At 43.7% G+C, this 21,361-nt stretch overlaps 1 protein-coding gene across 1 annotated transcript in view; it reads right to left on the bottom strand.

The window, feature by feature from the left end:
• Positions 1 to 21,361, bottom strand: part of LOC135910778 (uncharacterized) — a 233,975-nt gene that overhangs the window by 13,920 nt on the left and 198,694 nt on the right. The window lies entirely within an intron of this gene.

Raw genomic sequence — 21,361 nt, 5'->3', positions numbered from 1 at the left:
ATTGCATCCATTTGCATGGTACGCGATCAAAATGCTTTTGAGGAGTTGCCATGGCTGCATAACCATAGAGCTGCAGTTCATGTGCCTTGTAGGTAACAGGCGCTCAATAGAGAAAGGACGTTGCCATTTAGAATGCGTTGATGTGATCCGCAATACTTTCAAAGGCACGAAGAAAGGAAATTCCGTGGTGAAATTGGTGACAAGCTTTTTTAGGAATTCTGATCTCACTTTGATGACGGCCGATAACGAAGGAGGCTTTGTGGTCTTACCCCAGAAGCCTTTTAGTGACAAGGCCATGTCCGCTGTCTTAAAGAACTTTAGGATTGTAGATCTGAAACCGTCTAAAGTGAAGGCAAAGGCGGTTGCTCTATGAAGGGACCTGAATCTCGATCGGCTAAGAAGTGAAGTGGTGAAAAACAAGGTCACTGTGCTCTCAGTGTTCTTCAGTGCCAAGAGCCACAAGATGGAATGCCCTCTCAGAGCCATCGTTACGGAAACTGGTTCCTGGCAAGCTGCGGTCAGTCAGTACCTTCTGCGCCATCTGGGAAGTCTGACACCAGACGATCCGTACAAGGTCAGCAGCTCAGACCGTGTGGCGCAAGCACTAGGGGATAACGTTTCTGCTGTTAACTCGGGCTTCTCGGTTGACATTGAAGAGCTGTTCTATTCCCTTCCCCACGAAGACCTGTTCTGCGCAGTCCGGAACTGTATTGAACGATCTGGTGCTGTGTCTTTCCAGAATGCGTGTGGTATTTCTGTGGAAGGTTTTCTAGAGTTGCTTAAGGCATATCTTTCTTCAACCATTGTGAGTTTTCAGGATAAATTTTATGTGCAAAAACGCGGCATTTGTATCGGGTCGTGTGTAGCCCCTGTTTTGTCTGAGATCCTTTTAGCCGAACTTGACCTCTCGCTATCGCGGGTACTTTCTGACGACCGCATCGTTCGTGTGTTCCGATACGTTGATGATTTTTTAATTCTTTTAAATTTAGACCACAATGATAACTTGACACAGGTGGCATCGCAGGCTTTAGCATCCTTTAAGTCTGCTTTTGCCAGTTTTCACTTTACTATTGAACTTCCTGAAAACTCTTGCTTCCAATTCCTAGACTTAAAATTATTTTTTAACGATCCTGACCACCTCTGCTGGGCGTACATGCCTAGGTCGAAAAAAGCACTTCTACCCTTCAACTCGAGCCATTCGAAGCTGGTCAAGAGGGGGATTGCGTCAACGTGCCTCAGGGCTTCGTTAGTGAAGTCCTGCCCACATAAGGTTCAGTCTAGTTTTGATGCCCAAGCTGATCGCCTTCGGTCAGCCGGTTTTCCATTGGCCCTTCTTCGGGCTGTTGCCGAGTCCCTGCTGAAGTCCTTCCGACCAAGTTCAAAGCCTCGTGGGGTGGATCCACAGGAGAGGAGGAAGTATGAAGTTACGCCCTATGTCCACAGGGTCTCGCATGGCCTGAAGAGGGTCGCGGGTAAATTCGGCATACAGGTTCTCTTTTCGGCACCTTGTAAGCTGTCCAGTCTGTGCAATTTAGTTAGACCTGATAGGAAAAAGAAAATCGAGTGCAGCACTAACCACAGGAACAAGTTTGTGCCCTGTAGTGCGAATGTCATCTATGAGATTCCGCTGAGTTGTGGCAACGTGTACGTTGGACAAACAGGCCGCTGCATTAATATTAGATTATTAGAACATGCCAATTCCCTAGATGATTCTAGAGGACAGCATCTTCCTAAGCATTGCAAGACCTGCAGGCATGACGGCAAAGTTTGTACCCCACTTTTCGGCTGGACTAAGATTGTCGGACGCGCAAGGGATAAGAAAGAGCGTGAAGTAATCGAAGCTTTAGAAATCGCGAGATTAGGGCCAGATAAATGTGTTAGTGAGGCTTCCATACATTTGTACCGCAAGGAGTTGGTGTTTCTAGGCTCGACTACATGATAGCGGCATTGATCGTTGTGGTTGGGTCGCATGCGTTCTGTTGTTGGTGGGAAAGAGGCGTTGGAGCCTTAAACCAGTTGTTAGTCTGCGCCTGTGTCGTGTGGTTCTTTCTCTGTCTTGTCCTTTTTTTGCGCAGTTTTTCTTTGTTCTCATAAAGCTCAATATTTCCTTGCTCCTACAGCTAGAAGATGTGTAATTACATGAGGACGGATCAGAAAGTATTTGCCCCTTTTATTTTTTAACCAAATTATTGCTGTAAATGCCAAGTCAACATATTCATTCCCAGCGGTGGACCTTTGCTGGACCTGCCCGGCCTCATCTGCCGGTAGCTCTGCGACATGGCTCTGCTGTAGGTTGTTGAAGATGGCGTTCATGCTTCACAGGTCGACGCGTACGACCAACGAAGTGTGATTCATCATCTATGGAGCAAGGGACGAACGCTTATCGAAACCTGCGGCAAAGTGCAGTGCACGAATGAGGAAGGGTGCCTCGCTTTCAGAAGTGTGAGGTGGTGGTTTTTTGGGTTCGCACAAGGCCGTGAAGACTTGCATTACAATGAGGGTTCGGGGAGGCCGCGTGCATCGCTGACTGACGACAGGGGGCATCTCAAATTTAGTGCTGCGATGGGACAAATATCTGAGCCAGTGTGGGTACCCTGTGAAAAAATAGTGTAAGGCACGTATAATTTTCATTTTTCATTTCATTTATTGTACCCTCAGGGCCGAAGCATTACAGATGGGAGTGGCAAAAAAAAAACATTTCTGTGAAAAGATACACTGATACATGGAGTTATATAATGTACCAATACAAATACAAATACTCTAATTAACAAGGAAATCAATACAAATCACCAAACTACAAAACAATGTAAAATGAGTAGATGATGCAGGTAAGCACAAGCAAACAAGAGGAAAAAACGAGAAATAACATGAGGTAAAGATATATTAGTTACTGTTAAAGCATTGTCGAATTGTTGATGGTCGGTAATTTCTGCAGTAGTGGTAGGAAGATGGTTCCACGCTTCACAAGTCCAGGGAAAAAATGAATACTGAAAAGTAGAAGTCCGGCAAAAAGGAACGGCTACTTTATGTCGGTGTTGAAATCATCGATGAAATCACCGTGTAGTGAATGATGGTAAAATATGTGGTGAAAAAGACAAGCGATAAAACTTACGGCGACATGCTGGTGATGGTAGTTCAAGGCTCGATTTCATATTAGTCACAGTTGCGGTTCGAGCATAATTAGACATAAAAAAACGTGCAGAGTTATATTGAACCATTTCGAGCGAGTAGATTAGATTGTCATGGAAAGGGTCCCAAACAGAGGCGGCGTATTCCACCTTCGAACGAATAAGTGTCTTATAAAGTAGAAGTTTCAGAGCCTGAGGAGCGCGGGAGAAATTCCAGCAAAGATATGCAAGTGTTCTGTTGGCGCTGGCGATTAGGGATTCAATGTGATCATTCCAGGTTAGTTTTGAGGATATAGTGACGCCAAGATATCTATATGACGATACAACTTCTAAAGGAAAGTTATCAAGATGATATGAAACATTTGCACTAGTAGATCTAGTTACATCCATGACTTTGCATTTTAGAGCGCAGCTCTTTGGCGTCCGTTCCTGGGTTTCGCGTCGTCGTCGGCGTCGTCATCGTCGGCGTCGGCCTCGTAACCAGCTCGCCTCCGCCGCCGCGCTCCGCCGCCGCGCATGCGCCGCTGCTCCGCCGCCGCGCATGCGCGCTGTCGGCTCTCCGGGCGAGGGAGGATGATGGAAGGGAGGAGGAGAGACTGTGGAGGAGGGCTGGCTACACAAATGGCTCTTTGGCGTCCGTTCCTGGGTTTCGCGTTGTCGTCGGCCTCATAACCAGCTCCGCCCCCCTTTCATCCCCCCAGCGCTAGCAGCGACCGACTGATACCGCTTTCGTGAGTCCGCTACCGCACTCACGAAAGACGTCGTGCACTTCCTGCAACTCGCATTAACCGTCCATCGATCCACACCGATGTTAGTAGTGGGGGACTTTAATGTTGACATAAAGACAAACAGCAATTTCCTAACACTTATGCGGGAGAACATCCCGTTCCTCTCGCTCGTAACGCGTCCCACGGCTGTGACAACCTCGCGAGGCACTTGTATAGATCTCGTCTTTGAGAATCAAGCATTGGTGTACCAAGTCGAACATATATCAGTCTATTTCTCCGACCACAAAGCTTCCTTCATGACTGTCAAGAACTGTTAATGGAGTCTTTGTTAAAGGAATACGTGTGAAAAATAAAAAAAAAATTCTGTGATAGCGCATACATGTGTTGCTCGATTTCTTTGCCTCAATCTATCGAAAAGGTGAAACAGCTTATTTGCTGCGCTCAAATTTCGCATTAGGAAGTAACGTAATCGTCGGTAATTTTTTTAGTGTTTAATTCCATGCACCAAGTCTTACACCAAGTGGACACAGAATCAAGATCAGACTGTAGAATAGTAGTATCGTTAGGACTAGTTATTTCTCGAAATATTACACAGTCATCTGCAAACAAGTTGATATGGGAAGAGACGCAGGAAGGCAAGTCGTTAATGTAGATTAGAAAGAGGAGAGGGCCAAGCACCGATCCTTGTGGTATTCCTGAGGAAACAGGACTCGGAGGAGAGTCAGTGTTATTAACAGAGACAAACTGGGAACGATTTAGTAAAAAACATTCGGGCCATGCAAGCAGTTCAGAATCCAAATTTAATAACTGCAACTTATATAAAAGGAGATTATGGCATACTTTATCGAATGCTTTTGAAAAATCTAAAAATGTACAGTCAGCTAAAGAAGAACGATCGAGGATGGCATGAAGACGGTGAGTGAAACATACGAGTTGAGTATCACACGAGAATGTCTTGCGGGAACCATGTTGTGAAGGCGGAAAAAATGAATTCGATTCAAGAAAAGAAACAAGATTTGAAAATAGAATATGCTCGAAAATTTTACATGGAATGCTAGTTAGCGAAATGGGGCGATAATTTAGAGGTGAGCGTTTATTGCCAGACTTGTGAAGCGGAACCACCCTCCCGATCTTCCAGTCAGTGGGGAGGGAACTGCTCTCTAGAGACTGTTGAAAAATTTTGTTAATATAATTGATGAGTAACAGACTGCATTTATAAGAAACCTAGGATTAATTGAATCGTACCCAGGTGAGGAGGATGCTTTTAAATTTTTTATAGCTTGGACCACGCCACTGTAGTCAATTATAATGGGAGACATTACTATAAATCCTAAAGGCTTAACATGAGGAAGCATTGTTTGTGTTGTTGTATAGAAGTTGGAGACAAAAACTTCATTCAACACACGGGCACATTGCGCATCAGGTGTAGCATTCCCTGCAGAATCAACAAGACTGATTGCGCTATCATTTTTAGGATGAAACACGCGCCAAAATTTTTGGGGTCGGATGTGAGCATTGACGGTAACGTGTTAATCAGAAAAGTATCTTTAGCATTCTTTATGGCTGCTATGTACACGGCGGAAGCTTGTTCGTAGGCTGCCCAGTGGTCGTCATCTGGGGACCGTATTGCTGAGCGGTATGTGCGTTTTTTCTTATTCGACAAACGTTTTATGTGGCGGTTGTACCATGGTGCATCAGCGTTTACAATTATTGTACGAGTAGGTATGTATTTATTTGATAATTCTTTAACCTTAAATAAAAATAAATCCCAGTTTGATTGTACCATTCACTCTTCAAAAGCATCGAGAAAACCGTCAAGAAAAGTGCAAAGTTCCAGGATGATTAGTTCGAAATTCGCATTTTTATAATCTTTTATAACTTTCAGGAGAACATTCATTTGGGCTAGATGGTGCATACTTGAATTAGGAAGGAACAGCGCCAACTAAGACGAACACAAGAGGGGAGAACCACACAGGACAAGCGCCAACTTCATCTAACTTTATTCACAGAAAATTCAGCAAATATAGGAAAAAACACAGACATGCGCACAATGACCATCATGCGTCATCTGCCAAACCGCTCCAGATATGACATTTCACTTTTGAAGAGGGTCACGGAAGTATCACTTACACAGTTTTTTCCTCTTTTCTTTATATGGAATGCTTCTAACTTATATACCTTTATATAACTTTTATAACTTTCTTTCTGTTTTTGCATTTTGGACGTGAAAGGTTAATGCAAAATGATAGAATAGAGTGGTCACTTATACCGGGCAGGTGAGTGACGTTAGAAATGTATTCAGGGTGTGTTGCTAGTACGTGTAGGGTGTATAGTGTGTAGGGTGTCTGATACGTGTAGGGTGTAGTACGTGTAGGGTGTTGCTAGTACGTGTAGGGTGTGTTGTAGTACGTGTTGCTAGTACAGCGATATACAGAAAATTTATTAACTGGTGAAAAAACTTCATGATCCATTACCTTTGGCCGAAGCCAGGTTTCTGTTAATACGAGAATGCGTGCATTGCAAGTATAAAGAGCAGAGTTTAAACAGTCACGCTTATTAGACAGACTTCGAATGTACTAGTACGTATATTTGTAATTACTTGCACGTACCTTAGTTTGGCTGATAAAAAATAGGGCACTTATTCGCACAACGTAAAAAGCAGAACAATAGTTCTGCTAGTAACGGTATTTGTAGTTAATACCCACAACAACACGTGTGATATTTGGTTCTTGTTTGCATCTGTGCGTTCCGATCACGGAGATCACATGAATTGCGTTGTTGAGCACACGAACAACTTTGCGCCAGTCAAGAATGCGGCTTATTTATAGCGCAAGGTATGCTCAGTAACTGTTCTCTTCTACCTACAGATCCTGCCCTTCTATATAAAAACTTCCCTGATGAGCTTCCCGGGGTTCACGGGACTTTTCCTCGCCGCAGTAGTGAGCGCCGCAACCAGGTGATAGTCAAGCACAACAATATCTTTTGAAAATGGTCCTTTCCGCGTGAAGCGTAGTAGCAAACAGCGGGTTCGTTTTTCTTTTTCTTTTGATCAAACTGATCGAGCGATTGCTTTTCTTTGTTATTCTCCGTACATCACGTTAATAGTTATTACTTTCACTGCGCATGAATTCGATTTATCGAATCTTAACCATATGAATGTATTGTCCAGGCGGTACAAAAAAAAAAGCGTCAAAGGAGAATAGCTTCTACGAAGACTGTTGAAAGATTTGGTGACGGTGGAATAAAAGCCATCGCTAGGATCACATGTAGCGCGGAGTTGAAGCATTGTAAACAACGAAAATTTCAAATTTTCGAAAATTTTATGCCAGACACCTCACATCCCGGTGCGTTTTGGTGGTCACTGGATGAGCCTTCCGTTGGGGCGTTTCTTCAGTGACCGAAATGCGACTGATCTGTGAGGGCTAATGCGCTTCGCGTCACGCAACACTGACAGATAAGCAGTCAATGAGTTGATAAGAATAATACGCAGTAATAAGGGGTTATATGGGTCTCATCACGGTTGATAATGGTTCGACGTGGATGGATGAGGGGCCAAAGAGCGATAAGGGTTTGTAATGGCCGAAGCAATGATGATAAGCTTGATATGAACCGATAACGGTTGGTGAGGGTCGGGTCAAGTTCGATAAGGTTGACAAGGACCAATAAGGGTTGATAATGATCGAATCATATCCGATAGGGTTCATAAGAACAGATCTGAGTTCATAAGGATTTCAGCAATTGCCATATGGTTGATACCAACTAATAACTGCTGATAAGGCTTTGATCGAGGCCAATTCACCGCTGCAATACTAAGTCAACGGCGCACTAATTCACCTAAGAACCAGCTCTGCTTGAAATCAATAAAGCTATTGCCAAAGCTGGAGGGGGATGAACAAAAAACAGAAAAGGCGACACCAGTCCTACTTGATAAATTCAGTAAGTAGGGTGTACTGAATTGAGGTATCGAGCCGTTTATTCTATTTTATATTCCCATTTAGGTGGGGGTAAAGGTGGGCACGCTTGGCAAGCTGTATTCTTACCAAATCGGCAATAAATGTTATATTTTGCGTATGATTCGTACAGTATGTGACAGTTCATTCCACATGAGATCAGTACTACAGTTGCGAGTTAGCACCTCGAGGAACTAAACAGACAAGAATTTATCCTGTGTTGTTTGATTCAAGATGGTTTCTTCGAAACTCACATTTTACTATCATTCCATTTGCTTTATATACGACCACGATACAGTGAAAGCTGTTTCTCATACATTTAAATGAATTTTATGCGCCATAACTATCCCGAAAGATACCCCGAAACTGATATCATTTGATATAAAAAAACAAAAAACACAAGTAGGAACATTAAGCAAGCTGGAGAACAAAGCGGCTTGATTTTCGTTACAGTCGTATACGATTCGAACATTCGATCAAGATGAATGAAAAATGCGGACAATTAGCTGTGATTTCAATTTAAATGCAGGAATAAGGAGAAATTATTTATACATCCCAATTAAAGTCACAGCTAAGTTGTCCCAGTGTTTTCCTTAGCTTTTCTGTCCATTTGGCATCATGTTGTAATAGACAATGAATGTTGTGGTTTCCGTACTATTTTTCACAATTAATCGGCAGTTCCTGCTGCATTTTCCCCAGCACCATATCCTCTGCTATAAATTCCCAGGCAGCCATTATCTACGTCGACGTCGTATCGCCACACTTCAAGCAGCTCGATTCTCACGTCCGTTGGATAACCCGCGGTCTTGGTAAGTAGCACTGAATATATTATCCCACCGTAGCTGCACTTATAAAGACTTCATAGCGATGCTGCTACTTTGGTTTAATTTATTGTCCAACTCGAAAAGACGTTTGGGGCCGGAGGGCGGGCGGATGCGAGTGGACTTCGTTTTGACAATGAACCAAATACCTTTCTTTGCAGATCTTCCACTTCGGAATCTCTTACTCGACATCGTTGGCGTAAACCCATCAGTATCAGGAATAGGTTAAACTCCCACTTGCGCATTCCTCTGCGCAATGTATGACACACCTCTGTGTGGTTCATGCAGAAATTAGAAGATAAACTGCTGCGGTGTATTTGTTGTTGCTCGGAACTCATTAAATCAAACGTGACGTCGCCGTAGTCACCTCCTTAGTCATGACATCGTCGTCGCATTCATGGCATCATCGACGCCGTCATGCGCAAGCCACCGGTGTCGCCATCCCGTGGTTTTCGTCGCGCGTTCACCTGCCGTTCTTGTCACGCCTACGCGATTACTTGCCGTACACGGACACGTTGAGCCATCTGGTAACGATCAAGTACAATGAAAGTGTCTTGCGTAACATTGGTTCTCACTGTGCATGGAATCGCCATTTTTGCTTCCTTTCTCTCTCTCTCTTTCAACCATGCAAATAGGGATATTAATGTGAAGTGTGTCTTCAGTAGAAAGCAGAAGCGAAACCATAATTATCTCGGCACATTAACCACACTGTGACTGTGAAATTTTTCTCGTCGTAATACATTATTCCCCTACGAAATGGCAACACCTTCCCAAACCCGATCGCTTGTAATCATTGTTACCCTGAACTCTATTCGGAAAGATGCAAAGTCAAAATCTTCTTCATGCAAAACATTTAACTACATTGAGATGTCACATTCGTACTATCTTGACAGACATCCTTGGGGTCACTATTAGTGATTTTCTTGTAAAGTTTTGCGTGTCTTCTCAGTAAATATTTTCTAAAGAAAGCATACCTTTTCTTTTCAGCATTCCTTCTTGGTATCATCATGACTGTTTACAGCTGTGTCTGCGTCTATTTGGGATCCGTAATTGGGGTAAATGTAATTTGATGTTTATCCCTACTTAGCCCGTTTTTTTATTCAACGTTACGGTTTTCGGAATCCATAAAGTGTATCTCATAGCTAAACAAAGACGCCTATGTGTCACCTACGAAGGCGTTACCACATCTTCTTATGGAAGACGCAAAGCGAATTCTCGACGCACTGCCCTTGTTACATTTTGCAGCCGATAGAACCATGGTCAGCCAAGACGCGAATAAAGCGGAAAAACCTATCAAATTTTATCTGCCCTTTTTGAAAACGTGCTTTGCGGTGACGTTTTAGTATAACCAGGTAGCTCCGTATGCGTGCTCACTGATTTATTTATTTATTTATTTATTTATTCATTTATTTATTTATTTACTTATTTATTTATTTATTTATTTCCACATAATATAACCTTCTATGACATGGCGGCAGCAGAAGTGGTTAAATATAGATTTCAGCAATAGACAAGGTAAACAGGAGCAAAATTATTAAACATACGCAAGCGACAGAAGCAAACAAAAAAACTCAGTGCCCTTCCACTCTGTGAAGAAGGATGACCAGCCAAGCTGTGTATGTGGGCCCCATAATGACGAACTGCACTTCCGCCGCGGGTCGGCACGGCATTGCACTATCTTCTGTATTAGCCCACGTATGGGGAGTGCTTAACGCCTGCTTCACCTCCACCACGGGTCGGCCTGGCATTACACTATCTTCGGGATCGGCCCACGTATCGGGATTTTCTTGCTTACGACACGAAAAGTTCCTTAGGCGGTAGAGGTGTACAGCTTCGCTGCAAAAGGGATGAAGGCAAAACATTTGAAAGCGCAATTGTAATGGAAAAAACATCCATGATGAAACCATGTGCCAACAAGCGGGGAAAGAGTGCGCATGCTACCAATTCCTGAACACAACGGCCTAGCATCCCACGCCGTCTTGACACTATTTGTTCATAGTAAGTAAACCATGATCTTCTTTCATTTCTCTATTGCAGGCCGTAATTATGGTGGTTGTAGCAATTAACGGTCCTTGCATCGGACTGCTGATCCTGGCCATCACATGCCCGTTTGTGCACTCCAAGGTCAGATCATTGTCACCTTTATTTCTTCACGGAGTTCTATGTATAATGCCAGCATAAACTCGCTGTATTTCTTGGCATAGTTCTTGAAGTCACTGCGCTTAAAACACCCTTGTATACAGATAATTGTGCAGCTTTTAACTTTGTATTTTAAGTAAAGGATTTCCGACTGTCTTTGTTAGCTTTGCAGTTAGAGACACAGCTAGGCCCTCCCGCCATAAACACAGTCTGAGCGTTAAGTTCGTATATGTGCGCCCAAATGTGTACAAATGCTCTAGAGCAATAACTGATTACAATGCTGCCCGGCATTATTGTGTTAGCTGTGCATTCCTACCTGGATTTATCAAAGTGATTGAATTTGTAGTGGGAAGCTCTCCTCGTTTCGATGTATCAATGTAGCGCATCCCATTCACGCATTACTGCTCTTTCACGCGGGTTCCTGTAATCGTTTCTTTGCCTCTCCTATTTGGACCCTCCGCGATCGCAGTATAGCACAAATTAAAGAAAGAAATAAGTAATAAAGCATTCTTTCGAATGCATTTCGCAAGTGATTACGTGAACCCAGAAATAGACACGTTTCATGAAAAATCGCATGGAAAGCAAGACGGATAAAAAATAGACGACAGCAGACAGCGATTAGCCACAACTGATTTAAATAACAATAGCCATTGCATTTATAGTTTACTGTACTACTTTCAAAACCAACCCGGTAAGAAATATAGCTCATTATCAGCAGCAACTACCAAAACAAACAATTTCGGAAATTCTTCTGGCGAGATGTCCTTGACAAAATGTTGCGAATTTACACTGCTAATGGTGCGGGACATTTCGTTCTGGCAGTTCGGTTTTTCTTTCCTTTCTTTTTTTCACTGTGACTTAGTTTTTACTTGGGTGGAAATCGAGGGGTAGTGAATCTATGTCTTCAGCTTGCTATCTGCCATTTTTTGTAATCACGCATGAATGATAGTCAATTAGCCCTGATTGCTAGGATAGTTTTCGCTACTGAAACCAGCTTTCTACCTCGTATTTAAAAGGAACACTTGTGTTGTTTAGGTTATATTAGCATACAGGCGGCGAATATATAAGGGACGAGGGGTTTGGCATGACTGGTTCTATTCCTTCCGGCACTCTTGTGAGAATAGAAGTGGAATGTAACTATCGACAGACCAAATGAGTTTATGGGAATATGACGTACGCGTCACGTCAGCCTTGAATACACTTGTGCTGTTGAACAAACGACCACTTCATGTTTAACTTTCTCAAAAAAAATTAAAATAAAGCATAAAAACTGCATATTCCTATTGAGCCTGAAGTACGAGACTGCCTGGCTATGGATGCAATAGGTGACTCAAATCACCCTGAAATATTAGACTTGCCATTGCCTATTTCTTTAGCGTGATTTTTGGTTGCTAAACGACCCCAAATTCACCATGGCTGTTCAGGTGAGGCAATGAAATTGGGAAGTTAGCAGGTGCAAGTTGGCATCAGCTAGAGCAAGTTAGGGGGGATTCGAGATCAATTGGAGAGCCCTTCGTCCTGTAGTGGGTATGAAGATAGGCCGTTGTTGTTGTTGTTGTTGTTGTTGTTGTTGTTGTTGTTGTTGTTGTTGTTGTTGTTGTTGTTGTTGTTGTTGTTGTTGTTGTTGACGATGATGATGATGATGATGATAATTAAACATGCAGCGTTCCGAATGATATGTATAAACTCCTAATGTGGTTGCAATTTTCCAGGGCGCTGGCACCGCTACGCTAATCACGTTCGCCATTCAACTCTTCCTTATGTGGCAGAGAATCAGCAGTGGACACAAACCCCCGCACATGCCGGTGAATCTCGACTACTGCCTTGGAAACAGCAGCTCTTTTAGCCACAAGAAAAATGTCACTCTTCTCTCAATGCAACACAGGTACTAATTGTGCAGGAATTGCACATAATTAATTCCGTTCCCAAGAGAACCCCAATATTTCGACACAATACAGATTATACAGACCGGCAGTTGCATAAACGCGCATGTCTGGATTTTTTAAAGCCATTAGCATTCTTTGCCAACTTGAGCTGCTTTGAATCTATCTATCTATCTATCTATCTATCTATCTATCTATCTATCTATCTATCTATCTATCTATCTATCTATCTATCTATCTATCTATCTATCTATCTATCCTCTTACGTCGAACTAGTGACCCAAGTTGTGTAGCAGCTTGGGCCGCTAGGTATGTGCTGAGACAAACTTGCTCCGATCATGTGACCCGCCGCGGTTGCTTACTGGCTATGACGTTGGGCTGCTAAGCACTAGGTCGCGGGATCGAATCCTGGTCGCGGCGGCCTCATTCCGATGGGGCGAAATGCGAAAACACCCGTACACTTAGATTTAGGCGAGTGTTAAAGAACCCTAGGTAGTTGAGATTTCCAGAGTAACCCACTGCGGCATGCCTCATTGTCAGATCGTGGTTTTGGCACGTAATTCCAAATACATTTTTTCAGGATTATGTGTTGCTATTACGTTCTGATATAATCAGAACACTTGCAAAGGAAGGTTCCGAGAACGACAAGCACAGGGCATTTGCGAACTGTTTTTCTTTTCAGCAAACTGCACAGAAAATTCGTAAAATCTTAAAACGAGTCCAGAATTCTAGACTTTACGGAAAATTAGGAGCGTTGGCAGGCACGCTTTTAAGCCTTTGAGAAGTATTTTAGGCCTTTTGACATGTCGCGACCGTCCATGGTTGCTTAATGGCTTTGGCGTTGCGATGCTAAGCCGGAAGTTGCGAAATGAAATCGCGGCCGTGGTGGCCCCATTTCTGCGGCGGGATTAATACAAGAACGCTCATGTGTCAGGCATTGGGTGCACCTAAAAGAATCCCAGGTGGTCAAAATTATTCCGGACCCCCCCCCCTCCCTTCCCCACTTCCACTATGGCGTGCCTCATAATCATGTCGTGATTTTGGTACGTGAAAAATTGAGAATTAAGAAAATATTCACGTGTCACCTAAATGGGCCAAGTTTCAAGCATATAAATTTCTAAAGAATCTGAAACTCCAGGAACTCGAAATAGCGCTAAAACAATGTGATAGCGAAGCTCTGCTTGTGTTCTTCGCCGCGAAGGGACGTACACGCTAGATGTACCATTTAGGGTCATCATCACTAAAAGAAGCTCCCGGGAGACGCCAGGGGGTTCTTACAGCGATCGCTACAAGGTCTCGCTCCTTCGCACCCGTTTGCTATCTAAAAAGTACATGTATGTCATGGACTGGCTCAATCCAAACGAGTTTTGTGCCAGAGCCACGATTTCTGTTTATATTGAAAAGCGTGTGTGTGTGTGTGTGCGTGCGTGTGTGTGTGTGTGTTTGTTTGTTTGTTTGTTTGTTTGTTTGTTTGTTTGTTTGTGTGTGTGTGTGTGCGTGTGTGTGTGTGTGTGTGTGTGTGTGTGTGTGTGTGTGTGTGTGTGTGTGTGTGTGTGTGTGTGCGTGTGTGTGTGTGTGTGTGTGTGTGTGTGTGCGCGTGCGTGCGTGCGTGCGTGCGTGAAGATCAACCAAAATATGCATGGGAAGCAAGCAGTAACCACCTAAATCTCAAGCTGGAACATTCTGGAATAGTCTGGAACATTCGCCTACCGTGCGGCCCCATGCCGCGCTGGCCTTCGTATTAGTCAGCGGCTGCTTGAGCACCGCAATCTGCTTCCCACAAGTGCAGGGAGAAATCTCCTCCTGCATAGCAACAAATTTCGCCGTAGCCCAGTGTCGCCGTAACATGCCATAGGCATACCTTTGCTGCAACTGAACCTAGTTTATAGGTGGTTAGGTCATCGTCCTTGTTTTTTACAGAATTATTCAACGACTAAACAAACCACGGATTTATCCCCATTGCAACAAGTATACGTGATTAAGAGTACAATTCCTCTAATACAGGAGGATTAGGATAATAAATATCCTAATCTTGAGGATTTGCGTGTAAATGCTTGTGTGACGTACGTGCATGGAATAGATTTTGCCGGAGTCCGGCAGAGAGCTCTGTTGCGTTAAATAGCAAAGCCCTGGAGATTTGTCACTGTTGCTAACCAGACTCGACATCTTCCACTGCGCGCGGATTTCTCGGCGCTAGAAAGCTCTGTAGTATTACTGCGATACTTCACCAGCATCTCTAGAGATTTAGAGCGCTGCATACGCAACTGCGAGCAGGCTAGACATCGCAGAGTAAGCTATACCGTCTGTGCCTAGTCACTTTGGTGGCTTTGACGCAGGCTACACTCGATGTCTCAGAAATGTGCCGTTCTATTTTTGTTTTTTTTCATCCCTGCAGGTCACAGGATAGCACAGTTTTCTTCCAGATTTCACCTTTCTGGAGCTGCCTGTTCAGTACCGTGGCTACAGTTGTCCTAGGAATCCTGATAAGTTGCGCAGCAGGTATGAAGGATACGCCAAATTTATTAACAAAGTAGGGCACTTTGCATGCGTTCACCGTTCACCTAACTTGAAGTCAGCTGTCAAGTTACAAAAAAAAAACGGTGCGCGCGCATGCTCCTTCAGGTGTGCTGCCTGAGAACGCAAAAAAAATCTAATCTGCCTACTCATTATTATACGCAACTGGAGTAACTGTTTCGGTGATCGGCGCAAAGTTGCTTCAAGCTAAGGAACATTTTATGTTGTTTATCTTGATGCTCACATAAGGAGCTAGCTTTTTTCTTTTATTCGACATTAGATACAATATAGGAACAGTATGCTGGCTCTTCAGCTAACTGACTCTGCAAATGTCGGTAAAACCATCATGAAATCTAAAAAAAGGAACACGATACAACTGCTTAACATTCAAGCGAACCTTGGAGTGAATATCATCGATTACCCCGTGCTTCTTAACGTTTTCTGGCCAGTTTCACATTTCATTAAATATTTATCATGCTTGAAAACCTTCTCTAATTTAAATGGATAATTAGAATTTATATACTTCAAACAAATCAAAATTTGATATACATTATCAAACTATACCCGCGCGCTAATCCTTGCCTGTATAATATTTTAAAGAGGAATATTGTGTCTATCTTGGTTTAATGCGAGATTTTATTTCAATGGAATCACGACTATTCGCTAAAGGAAATTAAGAGACCTTGACATTTGACCAGTTTGGTTATCTCTCTTTTTACAGGTGAGAACCGACAGCGTCGAGCAGATTCAACTCTTTTAAACAGCTGGTTTGTAAAAATGTGGAAAAAACTAGGAATTATGGAGCGCGACGAACAGAAGGTTAGTTTGTTATGTCTCAGTCTACTGCTTCTTTTTTCTCTGAGGCTATATATCACTCCTAACATTTGTAGTTGAAGTTTTGATATTTCAGGTATATTGTTTGGAATACAGAATATTGAGAACAGTGTCTATTAATTGACTCAAACGCATAATATGTCGTGGCTTTGTTTCCGTCTGGAGCACTTTGCCAAAATGCGGGTTTCATAAATGAGAATACAGCAAGAAACAGGTGGCAACGAGCAAAAGCACGAAAAAAAGCGTGAATTCTTAGACAATCGAAGAGCCAAGCACTGAGATCTAATTCGAGACAAATTGTAATTTTTTTGTGCCAAAACACACTTATAATAACACAAAAGTGCTTAGGATGCGCTAACTTTGTTACGGTGTTTTATAAGAAAACAAAAAGACTTCTAGAGCTCCATATATTTGATAAAAAAAAAGAAAAGACTGCACTAGCGACAGCAGCGAGCATGTCCATGCCTTTTCTCCTTTCAACGCGTTTGCTCTGATTTGCACGGCGCTTATGTTGTTTCTTATGTGTTGACACTAATTTTAATGGTTTTTACTGTATTATTTTTTGGCGTCAAACTAAGCGCACATGCAGGGCATGCCACTGCAACGACAATTTGTTAAACATAACACTAACGTGTCTAAGGCCATTCCGGATACATACTCAACTTTTGCAGTGAATATTGCACCTTGCAGCCTGTCGATTCTGTTGCTCCCCTTCTGCACCGGGTTATTGCTTGTCGGCTGGCGTTTGCGCACCTTGTAAAACATTTTTGTTTCCGGGCCTCCATTTAGGTCAGCCTAACCTTGGATATTCACATTTACCGCAACTGGCAGCCGTGTTATTCTGCGAGGTCCGGAAAAAGTGCGCGGCGGCCATGTTCCTTAGATACCCTTGAGACATCTTGTAGATTGTACTGGACATTGTTGAAATCCGTTTCAAGATTAGTTCGGAAAATATTAAGCAAAATTTTCATCCCCGATGTGATGACAGATGGCTGCGGAACTGTCTGAAAGAGCTTCAACCAGACTGACACGCGTTTCAAGTGCGACGAAGTGCGTTTCAAATACCCCAGGGTGGCACGAACATCGAGGATGCAGCATCAAAATGCCAACACATCACACGACGTTACATCTTATTGAGCTAATGTGACTAGCATTCTTAGGGAACTTCCCCCAGTTTTGCGGTATGTTTGTATGTTGTACGAGTATTTTTGTATGAGTCTGCGCCGCTACTAACTGCGCATACGCGCCTGAAACTCGTACATGGCACACAAAACACACTCATCGAAGGATTGTGCACGAATGAGAAGGGGAAAGTGTTTTTACTCGCCTAACCTTAGCATCAGCAATGTGGGTGAGTGGGCAATCCTTGGTCTAATGCTGGGGCTCCCATGCTTTATGGCGTTGTTGTTGGGAACCTTGCCTGTCTTCCCAGAGAGCTTGGAATGCAGGTGGGTGGGTCCTGGGCGGAAGTGAAGCTGACATATTCAGATGACCTAGTCTGAATATGTGTTCCGGCCTGCGCCAGGCGTCGATTTCATGGCGCTGCTGGTAGATGGCGCGGCCTGTCTAGAGGGATGCGTCAGAGAATAGCCTGGCTGCATACATGTCTGGTGCATGACGCGCCTCTGTAGTGACAGTACGTAAGTCGCTACATTGCTTCGGTGTTGTTAGGATAATGTCGACATTCATCGTGAGATGGGTCCTCCCCGAATTTCTTTCGTTTGCCGAAATAAAAGTGGTTTCTGTCTCAACAAGCATCGGCAGACGGTTAGTTTCGCCACATACAAATGACTCGCTTCAGCATGTAACTGGGGCATTTGAACTGTTCAAACTAGGTGCCGCGCGTACGCAGTGCACCAGGTGATAATAACATGTAACGGACTTCAAAAGTGATTCTTTTTCTGAACAGTCTTTGCTTCACCCGCCGTGGTTGATTAGTGATTTTGGCGTTGCCTCAACCCCGAAACAGCGGCCCTCTCAGCGCCAACTCACGAAAATTAAAGTTCTTCGAAATCGGTTTACACGAATATCGACGTAAGCCGCTATCAAGGCACTGCTGCGCTTTTAAAGGACACTGAACTGTGTGGCAAGTTGTGACTTTGTACTGTGTGACGTAGAATATATTATTGGGACGTTGGCATTGTATAGTACTATGCAAATTCTTCGCGGACGGTGTGCCAGCGCCCACAGAAACAGTTCTGTACTATGGGCGAGTATTTTTTCTTTTTTCACATCTGCCTCATTCAATTCCCCGTTTCCCGATACACGGTGTAGCCAACCGGATGTGTGATCTGGTAAACCTCCCTGTCTTTTCTTAGCCTTTATCTCTCTCTCTCTCTCGCTCTCTCTCTCGCTCTCTCTCTCTCTCTCTTGGCGGTGCGCTGCTAAGCATAATAACGCGGGCCGTGGCAGCCGCACTTGGATGGGGCCGAAATGCAAAATCGCCCGTATACCGTGCATTGCGGGCACGTTAAGGAATCACAGGTGGTAGAATTTAATCCAGAGTCCCCCACTACGACGTGTCTCACAATGAGATCGTGGTTTTGGCACGTAAAACCCTAGAATTAATTGTTGATGAAGTGATGAGGGGTTGTATAGGTCCGATGACGGTTGATAACGGTTCGAGGCGGATGGATAAGGTGCTGAAGAGCGAGAAGGGCTTGTAATGGTCGGAAGAATTCTTATAAGTTCGATAAGGACCGATAAGCATTGTTATGGGTCGGGTCAAGTCTGATAATGTAGATAATGACCGATAAGGGTTGATAAGTTCTTATGGTTATCGGACCAAGTTTGATAGGATTGATACTGACACGGGGCTGCATTGAGATGAGCAAGTGGCACAATGTTTGCGCATACTTGGACAACTCCAGTGGAGTTTCTGCGTGAATATTTTTGCATTTTGATTGTGTAACGTCACGTATTCTAGCCTTGGCATGATTGATAGTAGCACTTGGTGGAATGGATGCATTAGTACAAACTGCGCGACAAGAAGGAACGCCAAAAGACAAAAGACAAAGAAGGAAGAAGGAACAAGACAAAATGGGACACAAAGTAAGACGAAACACAAGAGAGGCTGTAATGCATTTGTATGTTCCCTTTCTTACAGTATGCCTTGTCTTGTCGGCACGTTTGTACCAATATAGTGTTGCAGCGTGCTTCACCATATGCTCGGCGTGCTGTGCACTGACTTAAATATATCCGGCCCAAGTAACCTTAGCAAAAGGGCTTAGAATCAGCGCTATTTTGTTTTTAGCATGTTTGTTGTTATCGTTTTTCGGGAGTGGCGAGCCGTGATTTTTGATTTCGACATCTTTTCTTTACAGGTAAAAGCTGACGCGGACGATAATGTCGCCACAAAGGAAGCGCTACTAAAGAAAGACGACGACGCCCAACTAGCAACAAGTGTTTGATGAAGCAAGCACGTCACATATAGACCGCGTTCTAAAGCACGTGTTGTTGTTTCTCTTTAATCTAGAACATGTATTCATAATAGACTCATAATATGAAAACTGTTTGTCAGCTTTCATCTAATGGGTGTCAGTAATTCTCGCTTACAGACGCACAATCACGCAACCTAGCAATTTAGAAACCAAAAGCATTAACAATGGCGAGGCCCACTTTCTCCAACTGTAGATTCAATCCCAGACAAAGCATTTCCTTGGCCATCCACATAATGTTGCGCCTTTCCACGTCCATATATTGGCTATTCTTTGCTTTTCTGGCAGCCAATCCTGACACAATGTCTCCGCTAGTTAACAGAAATACAGCAATTATCGTAATAACAAGCCTCGCTTCTGACAATAATTTGTACGCCATCGCAAGCCAAGGCCGACATCGCAACGTCCATTAGTCGCAATGAAAGGTACTCTGTGTTTGAAAAATTTTGAGAAAGAATGGGGCAACGTGCATTGTATGTTACTGAATGTCGCTACATTTTCAACCCTTGGGAAGCAGCAAAGCAACCATGTGAGAATTCGCCGGGTGTTGGATCTCTAGTAATGATACTAAAAGTGAAACTGGTGGCATCCTCGGCAAATAGCACTGGTGCGCCCAGGGGCGCCCTCCTCCGGCGTCTCATCCAATCACCATCGCACCCGGGCGGCCCGGTGCTCACCGGTGCGATTTGCCGTTTTCGCCATAGCTTAACATGTGGGCTGTTGCAACACGCGAAGACGCGTCGTCAGTTAACGTGATACACACAGGATGCGAAGAAAAGTTCCAGAAAACTGCCAGGTTTAGACGGTCACTGACGCTCTATCCCGCATGATGCGTGCGTATGTCTCGAATAATTATGAAAACAAAAACAGCACTTTGAAACCGACAGCATCGAAGTGATTTTTATAGGTAAATTTTCGCTGTTTGATAGAACGGTGGAACTGTCGCCCAAGTAAGACAGGCGTAAAGGGGAATGAATGCACATATGAACATACATGCATGCATGCGCAATTATACACGCAAACGCATACGCACACACATAAGCACACACATACGCACACACATACGCACACACATACGCACACACGTACTCACGGCCGACACACATCGTTTTACCGAAGACTGGAAGGCGGAGGACAGTTCATGAAAGGGCAAATTGTCGTCTACCTGGCTGTAGCCTCGTCATTGCCTGACATGCGTCAATTCGTGGTGTAATCGGCTAGAAGACGTTTTTTTCCTTTCGTCAAGCTTTCACCATCTCCGTGGGTTTCGGCAGCAATGATTTGCCATATTCAGCGCCATATTTCGCGAGTGTTGCTTACTTGCGTCACTGAGGCGATTTCGCCTTTGCAGCATGCATTGGCTCTTGATGCATACGTACCCGTTTCTGTGTAATAAAATTTTCAGTTTGTACAAAGCGATGTCTCCTACTCTGCGTCTTCATAGTACTACTGTTTTCGCGCAGTAGTTTCAGCCCTTCTCCAGCGCTGTAATCAGCAGTTATACGTTACGAAGTCACCAAAAGTTCTGTTCTCAAGAAGGTGCACATACTTGCTGCCCCCTGCCTTCCCACAATAGCGTCCACAACAAGAACGGGAAGTATGCCGCCCTGTAGCGACACGCCAGCAAAATAGTTGCGAGATGCTCATTTCTTTAGAAGCAGGTAGTCATTGAAAGGCGCACAGGAAGCACAGCAAACATGTCACGTCATCACTTTCGGGTGCTAAAAATTATTTCTGTGAATCACATGCGGGGAATCCGTTATTTCACTTTTTTTTGTGACCACTACGAAGGATAAGCTATATGTTTCGCGAGGAAAATATAATTCTCCTAATTTCTTGCGGAATAAAAGCGGCTGTGTGGTCGCATCTTATTTTTTTTCTTTTGATAAAAATATTATGCATCACATCGGCGTATTCTTCAATAATT

Source organism: Dermacentor albipictus, chromosome 5, assembly GCF_038994185.2.
Source record: "Dermacentor albipictus isolate Rhodes 1998 colony chromosome 5, USDA_Dalb.pri_finalv2, whole genome shotgun sequence".
Lineage (NCBI taxonomy): Eukaryota > Metazoa > Arthropoda > Arachnida > Ixodida > Ixodidae > Dermacentor > Dermacentor albipictus.
Note: the sequence above shows the minus strand (reverse complement) of the source record. Positions and strands in the feature narration are given on the sequence as shown.